Genomic DNA, 24,595 nt, shown 5'->3' on the forward strand with positions numbered 1-24,595 from the left:
GCTCAACACTACCAGTAAAGCCAGGTTTGATTCAAGTTGAGAATTGTGTCAGAAAAGCCCTGATCCTTCAGAAAATCCTGCATGCATGGAGATCTGAACATACCTCAAGCCTATGATTGTTACATCTAAGGGATACTTCTTGCATCAGAGAATTAAATGCACAAAACCCTAAGGAAAAGTAATACTTCTCTCTTCTTTCTACCCCTCTTCTGAATCTTTTTCTCCTAAAAGCACTGTTGAGTTAGACAGCCAGCTCACAGAAAACAAATGTACAATTTAGGACCTCCCTGTTAGAATATGACCATAAAAATACTTGGGTTTATTAACAGTAAACCTCATCTTGACCTATAAACAAGGAGTCCTGAAGCTGTGCCTGTCAGACCTACTGTCTCACAGTACACCTTCCAGCACCAATTCAAGATTATCAGCATTCAAGATTAACACCTGTGAAGCCATGCAAAGCTGTAGTTGCTTTTAAAGCCTAATTTGCCATTTTAACTAGAATTACCAAAAAAAAAAAAAAATCGGTTGTATCCTGTTTGATGAGGGAAAATACTTTTTAATCTGTGTTTATCCAGTATCCTCCACATTTTGACAGGAGCTGCTTGGAGCTACCATAATAGAGGAAACGAGTTCACCAGCCAATATGAGTATGCAGTAAGTATGTTTAGGGACAAAACCAAATATCTACTAAAACAGTAAAACTCCTATTAGCATTCTGCTAATCAGAATACAGACTAAAAAGTAAAGACTAATAATAAATAGAATAAAGACTCTTAAAACATTCATTAACCTCCAAGGACACCTGGACACCAAAATATCACAGACCCTTATGAAAATTACAGTTTCTTATCATAAGATACAACTAAACAAAATTTCTGCACTTGAATTCCAATTATAGCAAATTAACCAAAATTATTGTAAATGTAATACCGGGCTGTTGATTACAAATCATCCTGCTGCTCTATAAAAACTCCTCTTAATTTAAATGGGAGTCGTAAGAGGAGGAGGATGGTAGAAAACCTGAAGAATTACAGTAATGCTGACTCTGACAATGAAACTATCTTCTTCAACTGAGCAGAAATAATCAGACCCTTGCATCACCAGTCTCGATCAATCTTCCTGGTTCTGTACATTACATATGAAAGTCTTCATTTGTCTGACAGCTAAAACATTCAAGCATTAAGATCAAATCAAACATGATAAAAGAAGGATGAGACTGAAAGCAGGCTAAAAGGAGATGACTTACTGCTCAGGAGTCCCACCACTAGACAAGTGAACAGAGCAAGACTTGTTATGCTTCCATAGCAGCTTGGTGAGGTCAGCTTCAGCAATCATTGCAAGTTTACTTCTGCTCAGTTCAGGGTTTTAATAACATTCCTGGTATCTACATGGTGTAGCCTTGGCACAGAAACTGTTAATTGTATGGCAGTACAAGAACCAAAGGCTTGCTAGATTGCAAAATGGCATGATGCTACACATCCGCCAAACAGAAATGTAATTTAAGTATCCTTTTACGTGTGTCTGTAAGCCAAGAAAGTAATATTTCAATCTGTTTATCTAAAAACATTTATCAGAGATCATTTGGAATGCACTGAGATGCAACATGGCTATAATGGAGCTCACTGTTTTAGTCTTTTCATTTCGCTACATACTGTTATTCATTTCTTCTTGTATCAGTTTCCATTAAATGAAGGAGGTTGCTATGCAGTGTTCACAGGGATACCAGGATGGCATTTATGACCTGATTTTTATCACCAGTGGGCAGAGAAAAAAATTTGCATGCAAAAGGAAAAAAAATACATTAATGTTACATTTCAAAAGAGATTTTAAAAACACAGAAGTCAAGATTTTCAAAGTGATGGCTCCCACAGCATGCATAATGTGTTATAAAAAATATTCCGTATTGCTATATTCTATGTTTTATGCAATTTAGCCTAGTTATGATCGTTGTGGGAACCATAAGCAGCCGCCCTGACAGTTTCATTCTCAACTGCAATGTTGCACTAATGGAGTTTTGGTACTTAATTTCCTTGTTTGTTTCAAAAATGAGGGAGGAAAAGAAAGGAAAAGATACAAGGAAATAGGGCAAGAAAAAGGAGGAGGAATATTATCATTTCTATGTGTTGTAATTATTTAAGTCCATGGTGATTTTGGTATTTAAAAAGAGCTGAGAGCACCAAGTATTAGGAAAAGCAGTACTTACACTAATATGCTTTTAAAACCCCATGCAGACAAATATGCTATCCCTGGTATTTATTACTCTGCTATGGAAAGTGCAATGGGCACTAACACCAACACCGTTATATCCCCTTTATTGTGTCCCCAGTTCCGAATGCAGCCAGGCAAGAAAAGACCCGTGTCTCTTGGACAACTTAAAGACCTTACACTTTCCATTAACAGACCATAGCAAGACCTTCTGTAGTCAAAAGGGAAATCTCCAGCCTACAATAATATGATACCAAAAATAACACTAAATGACAATGGACTCTGAAGACAGGTAAATTCAGTGCAAAGGTCTATGGCCTAACTTATCTTTGTAAGACATACAAAAAGGCATTATCTTGTACCTCTTATGACATTTGCTGCTCCGTGTTATTTATTCAGTTTGCATGTTTATTACTTTCCCACACCCATTTCATCTTCTCGATATAGACAAAGCCTGTGAAACTGTACAACTCTTAAATCAGCAGGACTTGACTAACCTTTCAAGTACTACTACAACAACTCTGAATACTAATCAGTATGACTTCTACTTTCAGAGACCATTCTCAAAAAAAAAAAAAAACCAACAAAAAAACCAAACCAAAAAACAAAACAAAACAAAAAAATCCCCAAAAAAAAACTCCACACCAAAAAACCACAAAAAATCAAGTAAACAGCCCCAATCCCACCAAACTCATTCTTGTTTGAAGAGCTTTGTATTTTTATATTTAAGTTTTGCAGTTCATCCCCCAACCCTGAGTTTCCCATCCATTTAGACTCAGAGCAATTATTAAAGAGCAAAAAATTCTAGTCAGTGGACAAGTCTTCCTTTGCCTGTTTTCTCCTATAAAAGTATCCAGACACACTGCTGCTTCTGAAATTCCAAATTTCAAAGCCACAAAAGGCTAAGAAATGCCTGATTTTCATTTATAAGTTTATTTGAAGAACAAGAAATAGAGAGAGAGTTTACTGTTCTTTCATTTTTTCCTTCATCTGGCTTTTTCCAGTCTTTAGCTGAACCATTACCATCTCAAAGCCAGACAAGTTTTAGCCTGTCTCTAGTCTAACTGGATATCTAACAATAAAAAAATCTGAGGCTCTTTACATTTGTATATGACTGTGGCCAAAGACAGGTGCTAAGGCTGCCAAGTGTAATTGCTCACATGTTACTTTATGCCTAATCTTGCATTTTTTTGTCATACAACCAAAGGTTAGAATTTGGAAGATTAACAGTCTCCTGAAGACATTATCGGATAGAATTGCCTAAATTTTAACTGCTAGGTTCAGCAAAGGGTCTTTCTTGTTTCTTGGAAACCTTCTTTCTGGGAAACATTTAGACCTTACAAAATCAAAATACCAAGGCACTGACAGAGGATATAAATCGTGAGACAGACTAAGCAGCCTCCAGCAACCATACTGGTGGCTTGACAACTCAGAATGGAATAATGAGGCAGGACTTGGAGTGTCAACTGAGTGAAACTTGTTCTAGTCATACTAGTCTACCAAAAACGTCACCTCTCTCAAACATACTTTCTCTGGCTAATAAAACTTTTAGAAAACTAACAAGTCCCAAAATATTTACCTATCTACCCGAAACCACTTACAGAATCAAGCTTCATTCACTGCAAGTGGCTTGTCACCCATTTTCCGAAATCAAAGAAAGAATAGCCACAGCAGGAGAAAGCCAGTGATGGATCTTTTCAATGATGGCTTTAAAACCAACAGTGAAGGAGAAGCCCAACACTTGTAAATATTCTGTCTAGTGTGTGCAAATATGATCCACTGCTTGAAATTGTTGAGATCAAAATGCCACAACAAGAAATGTTCATATTCATCAGGACTGGCCCAATTCTTGGATATCTTGTCATCTACCCAAAAATCTTTCATCTCTCACATTCTGGCTACAATCAGAGCATGACAAGACTATTACTTTTCTGAAATCTCTGGTATGTAGACATATTTATACCTAGCCTAAGAAATGAAGAATCTTGACATTTCAGTATGTTGCACATGCACAAATGAGACACATTAATTTGCTATGTATATGGCTGCCTAAAAACATTCTTGTCATCTTACGATATACAGAACTAAGAGTATTGGCAAGAACACTTTGCAGTATTTAAAAACCAAACCAAGAAAGAAAACACAAAGTAAAACAAGTAATACGAAGGTATTCTTACTCCTGTAACTTTCCACAAATCAATTAACTACATTTAAGTTCATCAATATCATAATAAAGGTATCAATCTGAAGACATAAGTTCATTGGGAAATGCTTTCTCACTGACTGTTAGGAAGAATCTGACTTATCTTCTTGAAAAATCCCACTGATGATGCATGTCTCCCATGCTCAGCTGCATGAATGAGGATCTCTGCCTCTATTTCTCCATCTGCCCCCCCCATGCCAGTTCAATGTAAAGGACCTTTTTTCAGTGTGTGGGACTAAAAAGGGAAGAGTTTGATCTTGGTCTCAACTCTAATCACAACTGCAAAATATAACTCTTATGGATATCTCATAAGGGAGACTAGAATCAGTCTTTTAAAACAATTTGTAACAATTTTTTACTCCTCAAAAGGCTTTTCAATATAAAAACTTTGGAAGCATGAAGAGCAGAGATATTAAGAGAGGCAGTTCCAATATTTTTGGTGGGTACCACCACTAGCATCAAAACATAGGCTAATCCCCGGAGAATGACAATACACTTGGCTGTCCAAGTATCATTCATAGAGCACTGTAAAATGTCTTGCATACCACTGGTAGTGCACACACTGCTAGAAGACCTGCTCTAGAGGATATTCTTTCCCTTCCCTTCATTATCAGATGCTTTTCCATTGTCCTCTGTACTGTAAGAAAGATATCTCAAATGTTTAACTTCTGGATAGACACTTTTTTTGGGTTGCCAAGGGTTCAAATGCAATAGGAGAAACCTGTTTCAATTTCAATGAAAGTAATTTTCTCAGTATGGGAACATTTAATATCTTGTAACAATTGATTCAAATATCAGACTGCACTAACTCCTTGCCACAGTAGAATTAACAGTATTCCAGCTGAAGTTGTGATTGCCAAAGCTACTGTTCCAATCCTCCCACTCCACCATCCTGTGTGGCTGCTGGCTGTAATTCCACCCATGTATTATACACATCGTATTAGGGGCCTCGAGATCCACTTACCTTCTTCTGTTCTGAAAAATACTTCCACTGAAACTAAAGCTCTTCTCATTTAAGTAGAAACACTGAAGAGTTTGCACAAGCGACCTGACAAAACTAACCAAAACATAACAAAGCATTCTAGCAACTTTTACAAGTTCTCTCAAAGTAAAAATGTCTGCATAATTTTCCTTTACATCCACTTCTTCAGTTTTATAATCCCTTATGAAAAATGCTTGTTGACTTATTATGCTAAATATCAGTCCAAGTATGTGAACCAGTACGGTACAAGAACAAATTTCATATACCTAGTTGAAATCTCTGGCAATTCACAACAGGGAATAAAAAAAAAAAAAAAAAAAAAGAAAAGAATTACATAGTAATATAGACCCTGAGGTCTGAAGGGATAATTTAAGTACATTAAATTTATTTTTGTTTCAAGAGACACAACATAAAACTTCTTTCAATGGTCTTTAGTTCCTCTGCCAAGCACTTCTCTGAGTATGTTCCAAACTCAAAATTACCTCCCAGGAGAGTATCTCAGGTTGGAGCTTTCTTTCATTGTTTCTGGGTTTGCCCCTATATTATAGATTATTGGTTCCAGATGTGAACTGGGGATGGTAAAAAACCTTACAACTATCACATTTTTTGTTTTCTTGGTCCTTTAGGAGATTCTCTAGGAACTGATGGGAGTCAATTTTCATCTACAGAATGTCTCTTGGGCAAGCCTGATCTCAAGGACGTACCATAAAACTTACAGATCTTTTTCTCTCCCAAAATGTTTCTTACCTTTCTTACTGTGCCAGTTTAGTGAAATCACTGAACGTTTATGTGGTAATTTGGAGCCTTTGAATATCTTCAGAAAATAAAGAAACAAAAGAACCTGATGGGACTCATCTTTTTTAAATGAAAAGTGGTATTCCAATATTGGAGGCTTTGGGGTATTTGGTTGTGTTTTGTTTTTTTTTTTGTAAACACCAACATTACACGTGTGCAACTGGTGTGCACCCATAATTTTCAAGAAACAGAAATGCCATTAGTTTACCTTGTTACATTTAACCTAATCATTTTTATGCTTTCCTTCTCTCTTCACTCTATTTTACAGCTCATGATCACAGTGAATAGAAAAATTTAATTACAGTGAAGTACAGCTAAGCATTGCATATACATACTTGTGAATATGTACACAAGAAATCTGAGTATGAGTAAACCAAGGCAAAACAAGTCACAAAAATGACTGCAGTTGTATCTATTTTCACATGGTTCTGTGAAACCTAATGTCAGCTGCGTATCATCCTACTGGGGACAAAGGGGTAGTAATGTCTTGTAACCACTGAAAAATACATGTAATTTAACACTAAAACTCATAACTGTTTTAACACATCAGACCCAATTTTTTTTACAGCATGTAGTCCTAAAGAAATACTTATGCTGACTAAATAGCAACACATATGGAAGACTATTTATGCTTCTGACATACTGCAAGTATAAATTTACTGAATGCAAGTGTACTTTCAGTTCCTCAGACGATGGATATATGTTCTCATCAGACAATCAGAAAACCAACACAACAGTCTGTAGCTCAATCTATATTTGACCTTAATAGGAAGATATTGTCTTTTGTCTCTACCGGTTGATATAAAAGGTTTTATCAGGCATTCTTCCCTTTAAAAGAGCAAATTAATGCTAAATACATTGATGTTTTACTGGCACCAGAGGCTTGTTTTATCACCAAATCTAACTAGTCATCTGTTTTTTTCAAAATTTAAAGTGCATTACACATTTTCAACATAAGAAACTATTAAAAGAAGTGAACAAAGAACTCTATAACAGGAAAGCTGCTCTTGCACAGACAGGGAAGACCAAATAGGCATAGGGATGTTACCTGGTTCACAGAGGCATGGGAAATGGGTAATCTCATGATCAGAAATATCAGAAAATTCAAAGGGACTCAAGGGCAGAGAATCAAGGCATTATTGAAAACAAAGAGAGAAATACTGGCTGGAGCTAGCTGTAGCAAGAAGAAAACTGTAAACTTTCCAATAGTACGAGAAAACTTGGAGATTAGAGAAGCCCAATGCTCCAGGGCAGCTGGAAAAGAAAAAGGACAACTGCTGTTTTAAATTAAACCCTTCTTTTACATTGAGAACAAAATCGGAAAAACAATTAGCACACTTGTCCCAGACACTCATCAATAGCTTGTACCTCCTCGGATAGGAGGATGCAAACTCTGGCACACCGGAGGGTAGTCGCTGCACAGCTACTCCTCAAAATGAACCTACAGCAGCACTGAGAAAAATTGTAAGAAAAGCCTGAAATTTATGGGAGGAAGCAGTTATAGAAGTGCGTGCTTTAGTAAGATGGAAGCAAAATTAAATTTTTACCTAGAAGCCATTGATTTAAGCAATAGCTACGTGTACAACTCAGTGATGTGAAAAACCGGCTGTCTCAGCCACAAACTTCAGAAATGTCCAGGCCACATCCAAGAATGGAACTGTGATGCCATAGCAGAAGTCAGTGGAAGCTTAAAGGTAAAAGCCAGGACCTCTCATACATACAGAGCCCAGCAAACCAGACAACGCCTGGTTTTAAGTCACTTCTGTATGTCAGCCTCCTGAAAAATCCTGTCAAGTGAAAAAATAACAGTTTCTAATGCAAAGTAAGAGTCTCAAGATAAAAGTTACAAAGACCACAGATGAAAAAGCCGATTAAAGTCTTATATACCTACACAATCTTTATATCACACATTTTCTTGATACACTGAAAAAGCTATTGAGAAAAATATTTTCATTCCAACAATAAAACAGATAAATAAAGAATTCATTTTTAATAGTGATTATTTTAGATTCATGGCTGTGTCAGGAAAACTAGTGGTTTTTAAAGATTGAGTGGAACTTAGCAGAGGTGATTAGAAATTATTGTTGCTTCTTAAAAGGGGATGACCTTTTATAAGCATTCTATACAAAGTGAAAATAAAGGCACAAGAGGGGAATTCACACGTCTATGACAAAACAGGTCATGTCTACTTTGCAACTTTTTCAAAAGCTTCCCTCTCAAAATGTTTTGTCTATTAAACTTTAACCTGCAAAATAAAAAGCTGACTATGTCAGTGAAGGCTGTGTGCAACACTTAAACCTGGCATTTTTGTATGTGCTCTTATTACTTGTACATATTATCAGTTCAAACAATGGTGGGGGTTTTGTTTGTTTTGGGGTTTTTTTTAATCTATTCTGGCAAGGGCTAACCCTGAATATGTGCTATACATAAGCACATGTTTCCAGACTTAGAATATAAAATGAACCAGCTGAAAGAAAACTATTAATTGTTTCAAGCTTTGCCTCAGGGACTAAAACTCTTAATCTTAACATGGTTGTGACTTTATTTTTCAAATTCTATTTATCTTGTGCCTGTTCAAATGCTTCAGCGTTATCACCTGCTCAAACTGAAACATGTTATCACATGATTTATCTGGAGAAGAATCAGTAAATAAAGGCAGTAATGCCCAACACTGACAGCAGACAATAACTGCAGCCATAGAAAAGTGTCTTCACATTTGCTGCAGACTGCACCCAAATAACAGTTGTAACTAAGCTAACTTATGCAGTTATCATAACTGGATTGTAGCTGCCGATATAAGCCCAACAGAGTCAAATTGCATACTCCTGTTGTGCCAGACTTTAAAATACCATCATCTCCAATTAAGAAGGAAAAAAAAAAAAAAACAAACCACATTCAGAGGAATGCAAGTATAAAAAGTATTTCCTTTCAGATGAGGACACTGAGGAATACAGAGGTTAAATGAGCAGTGAAGTTGGTCAAAATGAGAGCTAGATGGGTAACCAACATCCCCTTTCCCAGGTACATGTCCAGCATTCTCCACCATCTTCCATTCTCCAGCGCCCCTTTTATAACAGACACTTTTGTGGCAGGTAGTGAATGTGTGTATATGAAAATGAGCCACTAATGAAAATGAAAGATATTTAAAAACATTATTTTGTCTATACATGAAGATGCAGGGCACATAACAAGAAACCTAGAACCTCAGCATCTTAACAACAGTAATAAACAATCTGGAAAAACCTTCTTTGCTTTTGTACGACCAAATTCTTGAAGTACATTACAATTAACTGTAGCCTCTAAATAAAACTGTTTTAGAAACTACTACTACAAGATAGTAGGTAGGAAAGTGAAAGAACAAGATAAATGCTTTTATTTATGCAAAACTCTGTCTACAGGATCCATTTTGTTATAAATCTTATTAGACTGAAATACCACTTACAAGTCATTTATAATAATGGCTCAGATTCATTACCTCCTAAGAGAAATGAACTAAGAAACAAGCATCATGCAAGCCTGCATCATAAAACTGACAATAAGGATGGGGGGAAACAGGTAATAATATCAGCATATAAATGGTAAAGTGATGGCATTTTAGTTATCTACAACAAATGCAGTATTGAAAGTGGACTGCTATTCTTCTCATTTCTTCTACTGGCATGATTAGCAGTGACTACACTTCTCAAACCACCTCTTCATATTTCACTTACAAGGAGTATTTCTCTGGGGTGTCTTGAGGCTTGACTACATCAGCTGCACACCCATTACAGCACACTACGGAGTATCAATGCAAGCTGAACAAGGCAATCAGTGAGGGCAATCAGTTCAATTTCACTTCAAGACGGCTTTCATTACCCGACTTAGAATTCGCTCCCAGTGCTTTACAAAGCCTTGCTGGGAATGTTCACTTGTACCATGGGTTTTATCCTCACTGCCTCCAACGTATTACAGCTGCCAACAGTGCGGATGTACTTTGGGTCACCGCAGTTAGAGGTTGGACAGCTTGAGTAGTCCAAATGATGACAAAAGTGCATCTTTTGTTTAAAAACAATTCCTTTTGTATTGTTTTCTTCCTCTATTTCCTCCCCAAATTAATCTTTGTCACAAAGTTGCACAGTGATGAGACATGGCTGGCTGCCTGTTCTCCTTCCGGAGGGACATTCATACTTCTTAAAGCTGAACATGAGAAAGGGAAATTTAGTGCTGGATAATGTTCAGGGGAAAAAAACCCAACCAACCAATCAAACACACCCCCCCCCCAAAAAAACAAAACCCAAACAAAACCAAACAAACCTACCAAAACAAGCAAAAAACCCCCCCAAGAAAACCCCAAACAAACAAACTTGAACAATGGGAATTCTTATTGCTCTCATATCTTTCTCCAAGTTACTATCTCATGCTAGACTATTCTCCTCTTGAAAAAACTTCATCCTTCTCACTGAAAACATACCCCTTTATCTGCCTTTCCTATTGGAAAATGTATTTTTTGGGAAAGCTGATGTTTTTTGTGACGTTATTAGTATGGCATACAACTTGCCAACTTATACTATCTGTAGCACTTGAATCTGTAGCTATTCCTGCTGTCAGAAAGGCTCCTTTTAAAGACACAAATATTTTTAAAAGTCTTCACTGAAAAAGAATAACACCAAATTATCCAAATAACCTCAGACAGGCATTTGAAAACTCTGTCCCTTCCTGAAAAAAATAAAAAAAAACAAAACAAACATGTCATAGTATTTCACTGACCGTAGCACAAAATACTTTAAAAGGCAGCAGTGCTCTTTTTCCACTAGTAACTTAGTGAATGCATCCTCTCTTGACAGACTAGAAGGCCAACTTATAAAAGGGTCTCCTTTGGTTTCTTGAAGTAAACAGGCATTTTATGACCATCACGCCCATCACCTGTAGACTGTGCAGAGTTGAGAAGAACAGGTCTCCAATGGCCCCATGACCACTGGTAGACTGTTTCCGCATGCACACACTACACAGCCAGGCATCAGTAGCAGCCCAGTGTCATCCTCATTTTAAGCTTGGGAGTTTACTCGTCGTTTTTTCCCACATCCTGTTTTTACCAGAATGCCAGAAAAAAAAATGAATTTTCAACAATAAAGCTCCGCTTCATTTAGCTGACACTAGCGAGCACAAGATTAGATGCTCAAGACTGCATGTTGCACCTACAGTCATTCTACTGGGCTGAAGAACGTAACTTTGTAATACAAATAATATTACTTTTATAGCAGCTTCCCCTACCATATAACAGGAGTTCACCTGTTTCAATGTCTAAAGTGTAGAAGAAAGATGAAAACAAGTGTTATGCCTCTCTGTCTTCCACATGCAATCCAATTGCTCTGTCCACTGCATCGGAAAGGCAGTTAAGCAGCAGACCAACAATGGAGTTATTTGGGAAAAATTCCAAAAAACAAATGTTGGATCTTGAACTTAAGAGACCACAAAATATGTCGATGCACATTTTGGAAGCATCTTCTAGCCACACCAGCTTCCTGCTACAGAAACAGAATCCTGCTGCATATTTCTCTGATTTGCAACAATAGGGTTATATGGACTAACATTTTCATACCTTTATTTGCAAGGATTAAGATTAGAGAATTAAGTCAATAAAAGCAAGAGCTTTCCTTCAGTCAACTTAAACCTAGGCTATGTGAAAAAACTAGTCCTTCTCACTGCATTCCAATTATGTGGTACTACAGACATTTGTACCCATGCTTTTAAAAATCACAAATCATCTCCTTAGCAAACAACTGAACTCAAGAATTCAATTATTACCAAGGACATAGAGAAAAGCACTGGCACCACGATTTGTGGAATAAACAGCTTGTTAACATGACATCCTTCTCAAACATGGAATGACTCCACACAACACAGAATTTTGTCTTTAAATGGGAAGAAATTTCTTCAGTGCATGCTGCTTGAGAGCTAACTGAGCTGACTGTCCACCAGTCTGGAAATTAACCCATTAAAAGAAACAAAAAATCAGTTCATAACTACTACACATCATCTGTTCAGACTACTGCCACCATTTCTTTATTAGGTTTCAGAATATTTAGAATGTTACTTTCATAATAAACTGACAGAGTACAGTGAGCAATTAGTGAATTAGGCACGAATAGGAATCAGATTACTGAAAAACAAATAACTGAATTAAATCCGTAATTGGCAGCTGAATACAGGCACTTCTCCTGCCATCTCAGCAATGAGGAAAAAAAAAAACAAAGCAAAGCAAACAACCACCACCACCACCACAGGAAAAAATAAATTTCAGTTTTCACGTGATGGTAGCAAACTATGCTCCTTCAAACACATCAGTGACACATTTCAGCCAACAGTTCCTTTACTTCTGTCTTTAGAAGGAGCTTCTATATATCCATTTCACAAAAATGGATTATTTATTTAGTATAGGTCCTGAAATGTGGACAGCTAGATGCCTTAGTCAGTAACTATCTTCACAATCAATCAGTCTCCTCTGCTTTTGACCAGGCTCTGTGGCCGTGCAATCATTATAATCAAAGTTACGAGAAGAATATGTAACCTTCAGCTTCTGGTGCGGTTTCCAAGCTTACTCAACAAGTGTACAGACACGAAATACAAAATAATTCTCCGTATAAGAACTCCAGTCATTTTTCCCTCTTTTCATTGTACAGTCCAGTAACACAGTAAACTGCACCCAACATAATGCATTAGGTGCTGTGCTGCTCACGCCACAGACAGCAGTCCATCTGAAAGGTCAGAGAGCCAACACATAAAAAGTCTCTGACAACAAACACACTGTCAAAGGCATTTAGTTTGTGTCATTTTCATTACACTTTATTTTCTAAGCAACTGACAAATGCTAAATATATTGAAAATATTACTAATCCCAGAAAAAAAGAAAAATCTACATAAATAGATGGAGAGTACAGGGTTAGGGTTTTCCAGAAGCATCAAACATACACCAAATTATACGGAGCTACTGAACTTGGATGGAGGTCCCAAAATAACCCAGATCCACTAATATGAGCTGCATATATGAAGAAGTTCAAAAGCACAAGGTCTTCTAGATTTCAGCACAAAACCCTTTGTTTCACAGATGCAATCAGAGCAGTTTTGGCACTCCCTCCTTAAAAGATACCAAAACAAAGTCCAAGAAATCTGGGAACTAGTATATTTTGAATAATGATAGTATGCTTAAATAACATGTTTATTATAAACTGTCCAAAAATCTACAGAACTAGGTCATTTTTAAAACTGCAGTACTATATAGTCAATAAATTGAAGGTTTCAACCCTTTCAAACAGAGGCAAGTAACTGATGTAGACAAAGGCAAGAAAAAAAAGCTGGAGAATGTGAGCAAATGATGAAAAACCAAGAAAAGTCAGAAGGGTCAGTTTAACAAAGTAAAATTTGCCTAAGGGGTACAACTTACAAAAGCAAAGACCCAGTATGAAGAATGGTCAGAGGACATAAGGAGCAGAATAGAGACAACTGATGCAAGTGTGGAAACAGACAGAAAAGAGGCAGAGACATCCACATTAGGGACTGCATGAAATGCATGTATCAAGAAACAAAACAAGAAAAGAGTTTATATTGGGACTGCAGTGAATTCCTCCAATATTTGTCTTCCTGCACTTTCAGTAAACTTTAAGTCAGGAAGCTACGGACCAGTTTTTAGGAAGATCCCTTGTTTATATTACACCTAAGGATGCAGTAAATCTCCTAACTTCAGTGTGCTTCACTTCACACATTCTTGTGTTGCCAAAAGAATTTAACATTTGCTCCCCTCCATATTTTTTATTTTCTCTGCAGAGGTTGCAAAGCTACCTGAAATTATCTCCATTTTCCAATTTTATGATGCTTAATAACAATAGCACCTCAAGTTACTGCCCCCAAAGTAAACCGTCCGAGGTCAAGAATAGAGCCCTGGAATTCCTTTTATTAAAATAATCTGTCTGACAGTGAACAGACATTGAAATTGCTTGTACACAGAGCTGATGTTCTGAGGAGCACTGGTATGCTACACCATCATCTGTCAGCCTCATTCCAACTACTGAGCATAGGTAATAAATATTCTCCTGGAACGTGTCATTTATCTGTGCACCAGAAGTACGTGGGTCACTTACGCTCCTCCTTTGTTATGATCACAGTCAATGCACACTTAGCAAACACATTCCCATGCCATAGAATTCGCTCATAATACACAACGGAATTGCTCAGTCTGCTGTCATTTTATAGGCAAGTCAAAGACTTGGCTGTTACTGCAGTTGCTCTCTAATTAGAACTGATTTCATTTTTCCACATATTGAAATTGTGCTGTTTAATCAATAAAATGTTTTGTTAAGAAGTGCTGATATTTTATTGTCATGTTTTCTGACATGTTCTTATATTGATGCAGTTTTATTACAGTTGGCTTTGAAGTGCCTGACAACATTAATAAAGACATGACACAAGTCTATGTTATCAAACAAACACAAACAGGAATAGGTGCCAAAAGAATCTACATTTTGACACTCACTGCCTGGACACTGAACATAACTGTAATGCAGAAAATAGTTAGCAGCAATTCTTTGAACACACAGATCTCTAAGAAATAATCTGTAGAGGAAAAATTGTAATTAGCCTTCATGGGTACAAATTATGTTCTCTGTTCTACTTCCTGAAAAAAAAAAAAAAAAAAAACCAAACCCTGAGGAGTAACAAACACATCAAAGAAATATGTGGCTTTGAAAAAGGTAGGTGCTTGCCGCATCTTCCTCCCGCATTGCGGAAACCATCACGGTGAAAGAACGAGTGGACAGGGTGTCTGCAGAACCACAGCCCCACAACTATGGCTATACGGTTACCGGTAGCATAACCACAGGCAGCTGAAATGCTGCATCAATATTTGTGTCTCAATCTGCTCTTTTTTACCAATCCTTCTCCATTAATAGAAGGTTCTTTACGGAAAGGTGTGGATTTATGTAGTCAGAGGGCACATTATGCTATTTCAGTAAATACTTGACTAATTTATGAGGTACTGGCATGTCAAGAGAAGAGCTATCAAGGATACAAACCAATTTATTCTCATAGAAGAACTGCCTACGTACTAGAGAGTCCAGGATCTTGTGTGCCTCCTCAAGACTCACCCACCGGCTTCTTGCATCAACTAACCCTGCCTAAGAAGTCTCAGCATATACTACCGTGGAACTGCCCTCAGACTTTGGCAACAATTTTGTTATCTTCCTTTCTCTCCTGCCAGATAGGGGGCAGAGAGGAGCAATTCTGCAACAGCAAAATCAGAAGATGCAGATCATTTACAACCCCTGTAACCTCAGATTTGAGGAGATTAAGTGTGATTGCGGAGGAGTAGCCACTTTGCCCTGATCCTCAATGCAAAGATAGGGATCACATCACATGCATAAGGAATTTTATATTTTTTAATCAGAAAACAAATGATACTGAAAAGAGGCTACACATCTATGTATTTTCTCTTGGTTATTCAAAATTTCAATTACCTAATTTTCAGGGAATATCTCCTGAAAGTCCTACTTCCCTTTGCTGCCCTCCTACTTCTGTTGCCCCATAACCTGATTTCACATCACAAGCAGTACTGCTGCCACTAATCAATCCTCCACTATGCCTCTTACCCCACCACTAGCTTATCTCAGCCTCAGATTTTAAGAAGGTTACTTTAGGAAGCAGGTCATTCAAGGACTTCTTTCAAATACAGTAATCTTCACTAGTACATAGATTAAACAAAAGTTGCATTATGCCTCAGTAATAATTCATTGTCTTCTGTATCTAACAGGATTCTTATGCTGCTTGACTTAGCTCTTGTCATTAGAGTTCACTCCATTTTGCTGCTGCAGAACAGACTGCTACACCACAGTGGAAATGCATATTGAGACACATAAAGCTGGTAAATTTGTTTTGTTTTCCAACTTATGTCTATGAGTTAAAGTTTCCAAAAAATTACACTTGAATAAAACAGTTTCATTAGCATTTCCTCATAATAGTACATGTTATGAAATACAGCACCTTAAGATGCTCTAAGTCACTCATTATGCTTTCCTTTTAGATCCACATTCAGAATTTTCCTTTTTTCTTTTTTTTCGGTTTTTTTTGGTTGTTTGGTAGGAGAAACACTGATTTTTTTCCTAAAGGAACGAAAACTGAAAGCATGAAAGTCAGACCTTCTCACTTCAGATTTCACAGCTCATAAACCACACAAATTATAAAGCTATCAGACATTTCCTGAGCTTACATTAAAATCTGTAGTGAGCCTTTAGAGTGGACCAATTTATTTGATGTGTTTCTCTTAAAGCTTTTATGACACCATAAACATTTCTGACTCCATGACAAACACTTTATAACGCATTAAGCAACCTCATTTAAACTGTTCTAAATGTTACGCCAATGGCAATGTATTTAGAAATGGAACAGTCACTCGAAAATGGAAAAATCTCACGGTAGAGTTTGAACCACTGCAATATATGATTTACTTTTGTGCAACAGAGGGCAAACCATTCCAAATAAACTTCAGTGGCACCAACACCCAAAAAGCACAAAGTTGGCACATTCTTCACAAGCACATAATGCTGCACCTATTTCACGAGAGCATCAACACCACTAATATTTGCTCCCCAGTAAAACTCCCAATTAATTCAATATATAGTTAAACACTTCACACTAATTAATAACAATTTCATTGTATTCATAAAATGTTCTAATCACTACAGTTTATCTTCATTAGCTTCATTCTACTGAGAAGCCTTGCCATCCCTCTTTACTTAGGAACAAACTGTGATAACTTCCTTCACAGTAAAAAAAGCATTATATCGTGAGAAGCTCTTCAGGTCACCAAAAGCAAGATGCACGCATTCCTTGTGAAGAAAAGTAGCACAATCTGGCTCTTATATTTAATAATGAAAATTTACAAAATACTTTTGGTATTGAAGGCACAGGAAAACTTCAACTCATGAGGCAATAAAAATACAAACACTGCAACACGATTCATTACTGATGAAATTATTAGCTGTTCAGGCACGCTTTTGATAACAGAATTCAAATCCTAGAACATAAAACTGGCTCTGATGATTTTATGAATCCAGTAAAAATCACTACTCTGTGGCTGTAAAAAATGAGATAAACAGAAGCTTGAAAGTAGGCGATTCATATATATTTGATTTTTATGTTTTAGCATCGATTACAAACAGAAGACAAAAATTTTGAGATATAAAAAGAGCTAAGTCAAGCAGCATAAGAGTATTTAACTGTGGGGGAAAGGGTATGGGGGTATTTGTTGTTTGTTTTGTTTTTTTTTAAATGCTGAGGTTTTTTTAACACCATCCAGCTGACCATTTAAGCTTGTCTTTGAATTGAAGGCATCCAATTTAGGAAAAAAGAAGTTTTATCAGTTGGAAGATTTACTAAGCTCCTAGAATTTTAACACAGGTACTGTATAAACAGCTTATAAATAAACCATAGTATTGCCTAAGACTAAATTATGAATATTGTACAAAGCATTAAATTACAAAAAGACTTTTATAGGACTTTACTTTCTCATGGTACTACTCTTTGTTAACTGTGACTCTTGGCCTTAAAAGATCAAGATCAGACATCTGATCTTGATGAAGAAGCATATAAGTGTCCCAATTTCCCTGTGAACATTTTCTTTCACTTATAAAAATGTACTTCTCACCTTACATACTTCAGCATCTGCTATGTGAATGTCTGCCCTAAAAACTGCCTTACATGGTTACTGCCTCCATACATTGCCAGTAGCTAGAAAATACTCTAAACCCCTGCTTCAGAAAGTCATTGGATATCCAAATCATAAATTTCAAATTCCCAGCTGTCACCGCCTAACTATGCCTTCTGCATTTCAGCTTAGTCATGATATATGACATTATCACTCTCTTACACTTTATGTTCTTCAGCATTAACCAAACAACTTGCTTAGTATTCCTTTAGACCATGTTTACCACAGCAGCAATTAATTAAACAGTCATCACGAACTCACTCCTGTAAAATGCAATTTTGTTTACTCCTTGTTTCTGTATTTCTCTCTGTATTTAGTTCACTTTTTCCTCTTGGTAACAGGGAATGTAAGTGTAAGGGGGAGGCGGAGAAAAAAAAGTGATGTAACATTTTCATGTAACAGCTTATTACCTATTTAGAACTCTAGAATGATATAACATGGTTTAAAGATCCCACCCTATGACTAAAAAATTATACATTTGAATGAAAGGAGACCTTTTCCGCAACATCTTTTTCCAAGGAACCATAAAGAAGTGTACTTAAGTTGGATTACGAGAAAGCCTGGAAACAACAGTGAAAAAGGAAGAAGTAGCAAGTATCAGCAACATATAAACAGGTGGAAGAGTGCAGCTGTCGCAGGACATTATGGAAGTGTTTGCTTGGGGCATTTTCCCTAAAGTGACACAGAGCTCCAGTACTCTTCCCCTGGAATTAATGCAATTCGTAACTTTGGATTGCGTGTGCCACACATTAAGCATTAATATAGATTATTTACGTATTCTTCCAAATGAAGGTGAACTAACGAAGAACATAGAAGCTTATAGGGAGCACTCTTACATAGGGTCAGTGGCAACGCATCATCCAATTTATCTACTGTAAAACCACTGTATGAGAGAACATGGAGTCTAAAACTGGAGTTACCTCAAACATCTAAGCGCAGCAAAGTCCTATAAGTAAGCAGTTTGGACATTCAGTGACAAACAACTACTTACTTGGCAAGAACCCATCATACACGTTATTTATTAAAAAATTAGTTTTAATTAAAACAAAGTATTGTAATCCTGTAGTGTGGTGTCTTTTTTATTTCTCTAATAAACTGTGTATAAGTACACACTAGCATACTAATGCAAACCACAGTGGCTGTTCCACCGATTTGGGTTTAAGCCTCTTTCTTTTCTTAAGACAGAACCAAGAAAAATATATCCTGTCCATGAACAGTAATCAGTATGTCTACATGAATTTATAGGCATGTTTAATTTACTTATAAAAAAACACAAAACCAAACCAGACATGAGTCATTATTTGCACTTCTTCTGAAGTTAAATCCTTGCTAGAAAGGCGTACCATTAAATTACTACGTAAAAAAAAATATTTTAATAGTTACAAACAAACATGTCAATTTATTTACATCTACATGTTTCTGAAAGTCAGTATTGCATGTACGAAGTGGAAAAATTAAAAAACAAAGCAAACACCAGCAATTAATCAGGGAGACATCATCCAGGGGTGACCCACTTATAATGCTGGAGACTGGAATAGGTCCCACTTGATGACTGTCAAAAACTAGATGCATGACCTCAGATGGTTTGCATAATTTATCTGCAATTCCATTTACCCAGCCTTAATTGGGGAAAATCTAACTTACCTGGATTGCAGTTTGTCATCAAAATAGAATGTGTCCTAGAAATGCATGTTACCATTCAGATACAAAAGTATTCATGCACAGTACTTTAAGCCTCCAGAATCAAGTACTCTCCATTGGAACATAGAGAGTTTTTGCCATTTATTACTTGTTTGATGAATGTTTCAATCTTCTAGAAGAAAAAGGGAACCATTTGCTTACTACCTGCTGAGAACATTAATACAGCACTTCAAATCTAATAAATGAATGAGCAGGGAACCATTGGATTTTGCAAGTTTATTGCATGGTAGTTACATTACTTTTCAACTGGCCAATCTTTAATGATATTTTTGAAATGACATTACTTAACAAAACACATTTCCTTTAAATAATCATGTACCTACAAATTGTCTTTAAAACTAAGCAAAGAAATTAGGCTGGGAGCACTCACTGGATCAAGCCGCTCATTTGTGAGTAGTCCCTATAAACAAGGATTTGCCAATCTGCCAAACTAATTTTCCTACTCTGAAATTAATGTCATCAAAATTGATAATACCACTCAATGTAAGTTACAGATCTCTGCTGTAAGCAGAGAGGTGTTATCATTAGTTGGCGTAAATCTACACTGTTCTTAAAACCAATGGAACTACATCAATTTACAGCTGCTGAATATTTGTCCCTGTGTCTGTTTTTAGCACTGATAAAACCACTGAACAAATTTTAAAGCTCCCATTGACTGTAGCAAGACCAATGCCTACAGGAGGCAAGAGAGACTACAAGTAAGCCATCCTAGAATTAGTGCACTTTTTCCCTGCTATTAATTCCAAGTTTAAAGTTAGTTGTTAACTTCCTGGGAGGAAGGCAAGAGCACAGCAGATTTTAGAACTTCTTAGGTTTCTTTCATGTAATCCCAGAAATTCTGTTTAATAACAGTGATTTATCAGGCCAAGTCCAGTTTACTGTAATCATGCAAATAACCCCCATAAAGCCCAAAGGAAAAGCAGCATCATCAGGAAAATATGATCTGGCCCACAGTTTTACTCCAACAGAATGTAGTTTCAAAGTGACTGTTGCACTGCTGTTCTCTCCCTGATACCTATAATTCCACCTGTGTTTAAAATCTCTTTGCATTTCCTCTACCACCCGTATATAATTTTTCCTTCATAGGTACGATGTGGTGCAACACTTGTCTAAGCAATCCTCACTTGCACACTTAACCCTAGGGTACTCAAAAGGACTAGAATACAGCGAAAAGAAATAATTGCTCGAAAAAGGATTTTGCAGGAGGGGTACTCAGTTGTTTCTTAGACCACCATCCTGTAAAACTGCAGACAACACAGACAAAATACAGTTGTTTCACAGAAGACATCTTTAATCAAGGCGTGTTTCTCTACACGATTCTAAGTGTATGGATTCTTGCAAATAGCTAACAAACATATTTCTGAGTACACTGAACTAAACAGGGCAGTTTTCAAAAGTATCTCCATGCATCTCGCCAAGTGGCATACACCGTAGTTATCTATGGGTATTTTCCTTTACACATAAATAGCAAGAGATTTACAGCCACTTGCATTCTGTAAGCATTGCATGCAACGATGATTTTTAATAGCAACTGAATTAACTTTTAACTGCAAGGAATAAAAACTCAAAACTTCTGCTTCAGGACGCTACTAATAAGAATAAAAATAGTTAATTATTAAAACCGGTTATCAGAAGGAAAAAAAAACAACTTCAGATGTTCTTTAGCGCTCCTCCATTGTAAGATACTTCAATATTTAAAAGAAAAGGAATTAAAATGGAATATTCCTCTTCAACTTAAGCATACCCATACAGAATCAGATTTATCAACAGTACGAAATAATCTCCTACCTACAGTTTGCTTCATGCAACTTTTTAGAAGAACATTTTTTAAAAAATGCTCCTAGACACCACAAAACTGTTCAATTTAAAATCAGCTAATCGATCACCTTTCTGCAAAGCTGCATTTCTTTTCTTTAATGTAATAGAAATATTTGAGGGATTTCCGTTTTTACCTTTGCATTTTTCCTTTTCCAGTATCCATAACCAATCATCGCTCTGCTCTTCCATTATGCTTCATATATTGCAGAGTGAGAAGCATCTTCATTAAATAGTATTAAAAATAGAACACACCCGATCTCCCCACCGGAGCATGCTCTGACAGCGCTGATACCACAGCTTTCAAGGTAACCATGCCCAGCTGGGAACTGAGAGGCAAAGGCAGTGCGAGATTAGCAATTTGCAAGCCCAATTGTGCACACAAACTTGCCTCGATCCGTGACGAAGACTGCTAAAACAGAAATCAGCGTGCAGTTAAAGTATACAACTGAAAAGTTGCAGGTCAGTTTACAGTACGGGTTGGTTGTTTGGTTTTTTTCCCCCTCCCCATCACCCTCGGCTTCAATTGCTTTGTACTTGCCTAAAACGTACATATGCTATTTAGAAGAAGGCGCACCGGGCATGCATCTGGCTCAGCATTGCAACGGCAGAGAAGTCAAACAGATGATGCACAGACACTTGTGTCGCTCTCTAATGTCTTTGTTTCCCCTCCCGGCACATTTACAGCGATGTCACACGGCGGCGGGATGAGTTTTAAGCGAAACCGCACACACCTGGAAGCGCAGAGACACACCTAGCACGTAAAAATGCACTCGAAATCTGAGCGTGTTCCCCCCGCAGGCTGACACGGTAAATGAAGGCAAAATAAATAACAGCAATTAAACAAGGCTGCGCAATGGCTGCGCTCGATGAGCACGTCTGGGTTAGAGTTATAAGCGATATCGTTTGAGACGCACAGACAAGTAGGCAGAATACACCAAGCGGAGTAACATGAACTGCTTTTTGTGAAAACAGGACACCCAATAATACGCATGTAACTCCCGAACTGGGACCCTCCTCCACTGCATGCAAAAAGAGATGCTAAGGAAGCACCAAGTAAATCTGTTGCCCTCAAATCGCCACCCTTCAGAACAATGCCAGTCCAAGCAGCCCAGGCTTGCCCTCCAGCAAACACGGTTTTGAAAGGGGATGCTGTTGACAAATCAGCGAGTAAAAGTTGAGATTTTTTCCTTTAAGTTTGATCCGTTTTAGCTAAAATGACAGCTGAGAGGACGGAGCTCTCCCCTTCCCCCCCTCCCCCCCGCAGATCCCCTCCCTGGCGCTCGTCTCCCCACCCAGGTTCCCGGACAGCGGCCACCTCACCTCCGCGCCGGACCCCGACCCGCCTCAGCTCCGGCCAGCAGCGCCTCTGGCGATGACCGGCCGGCGGCCGAAACTTTGGGAAGCCGCCGCCCTCCGCAGGGCAGACGGCCCCGCGACCACGCCGAGACCCGCAGCGAGCCCTCCCCGCCCTACCTGGCTGTCACCACCGCTATGCTGCCGCTCCGCAGTCCCGTGCAAGGCTCCGGCTCCAGCACCGATAGCATCCTGCCCCGCCGGACTATGAACGACACCCTTTTTTCCTTTCTTTTCCCTCCCACTCTGGTAAATACCGCATCTTAGAGCCGGAATCCTGCAGCCGCTATTAATAATTGCACATCGCACGCAATAAAGGCAAGCCCCGGCTGCATACATGGCTCCTGCTTCCCTCTTCCTCCGCTCCACATTCTCCAGCCGCCCTGACCTCAAAAATTAAAAGATCACGGGGAAAGGTGGGGGGGATGGGGCGAATGACTCCAACGAAATGACAGAAAACATGCTGAAAGGAAAAAAAATAGACAAAAAAAATCGCAACAACAAAGAACATCACGCCACACAAATGTCGACAGATTCTGCTTTGGCTTCTTTGGGGTTTGTTTTCGGTTTTTTTTCGTTCCTTTTTTTTTTGTTGTTGTTGTTGTTTTTGTTTGTTTGTTTGTTTTACCTTGCCTGCAAACGGGATCTGCCCCCAGCGTCTTGGCGGCTCGGGTTATTTTTGTTTGTTTGGTATTTTTGGTTGGCCGGTTTGTTTATTTTTGCTGCGGATACGCTGCTGTTACAGTACAGTGCGTGTCTTCCTGAAAGACATGGTCTCTTCCTCCGCCTCCGCCGCGGGAGGAGATCCGCCGCCGCGCCGCGCTGCTGCCCGGGCGCGGTGGCCGCGGCGGCGCCGCCCGACCCGCCGGCCGCCTCCTGCCTCGCCCCGATCCGCCGCCGCCGCCTGCCTCTGCCCGTCCTCTCCCGGCGCCCGCCTGGATCCCCGTCTGGCTCGCTCCTCTCTGCCTGTCCTCCGTCCTTTATCTGCCGCGCTCGCCGGCTGTACTGTCTGTCTGCGAGTCTCTCCCTCTCCCTTTCTCTGTCTCCCCGCCCACGCAGCGTGGTGCGCCCCGGACCGCAGGCAGCGCCGCGCTCCGGCTCTGCTCCGCGCCGGCTCCGCGCTCGCTGCGCTCAGCGCCGCCGCCGCCGCCCCGGCTGGCACTGCCTCGGCCGCCGCACAGGAGCGGCCGGCCCCGCCGCCATGGCGCTCCCCGCCCTCACCCCACCCAGAGCCCCACGCAGCGCCCGGAGCTGCCCGCCCGGGCTCCGTGTCTGTCTGTGTGTGGGGTGGCTCTGTCTGTATGTCTGAGTGTCTGCCCGCCCGTGTGCGTGTGGCTTCCCGCACGCCGGCCCCTCCAGTCACACTGCTTCTCCCCCCCGCCACCACCAGACAAACCCTCCCCGTCAGCCCATCCCCAGCCAGGAGCAGAGACAAAGCACCCGAGCGGGGCTAATAAGGAGAAAGCTCGTTAATCCCCTCCGATTCCTTGTTATTTGCTCCCACCCACTCCCCGTCGCCCCCAACACACGCTCAAACACCCCACCTCACTCTCCCAAGACAAAAAAAAGAGAGAAGGAAATGGGCCCTTGGCTCCAGAGGACAGCTTTAGTGAAGGTCTGGGGGGGGCGGTTTTAATTATTATTTTTGCTTGTGAAACCTGACAGCCTCCGCGTTGATCAGCCGAGCTGCTGAAAGGGGAGGGGGGAAAAAAAAAAAAAGACTGCAGCAGGTTTTGGGTAGTAGAAGATAAGCCACTGAAAATGGGGCACATGATCCCCTTCCCCCTCCCCTGCCCAGCATGAC

General features: G+C 39.1%; 1 protein-coding gene across 17 annotated transcripts in view; it reads right to left on the minus strand.

Moving 5' to 3' along the window:
• The window catches only part of ARPP21 (cAMP regulated phosphoprotein 21), a 138,901-nt gene extending 114,981 nt beyond the window's left edge, over positions 1–23,920 (minus strand). For 8 of the 17 annotated variants that reach the window (XM_027729113.2, XM_039388272.1, XM_039388278.1 and 5 more), the window contains exon 1: positions 23,420–23,920. The gene's annotated coding sequence lies outside the window, so the exon portion shown is untranslated. Of the gene's footprint in view, positions 1–21,572; positions 21,919–21,987; positions 22,148–22,911; positions 23,256–23,419 lie in introns of those variants that run through there. The other 9 variants (XM_039388283.1, XM_039388280.1, XM_039388277.1 and 6 more) reach the window with 4 other exon arrangements.
• Positions 23,921–24,595: the final 675 nt, after the last annotated feature.

The sequence above is a fragment of the Pipra filicauda genome, unplaced genomic scaffold (genome assembly GCF_003945595.2).
Source record: "Pipra filicauda isolate LSUMZ 115617 unplaced genomic scaffold, ASM394559v2 scaffold62_size3274119_pilon, whole genome shotgun sequence".
Classification (NCBI taxonomy): domain Eukaryota; kingdom Metazoa; phylum Chordata; class Aves; order Passeriformes; family Pipridae; genus Pipra; species Pipra filicauda.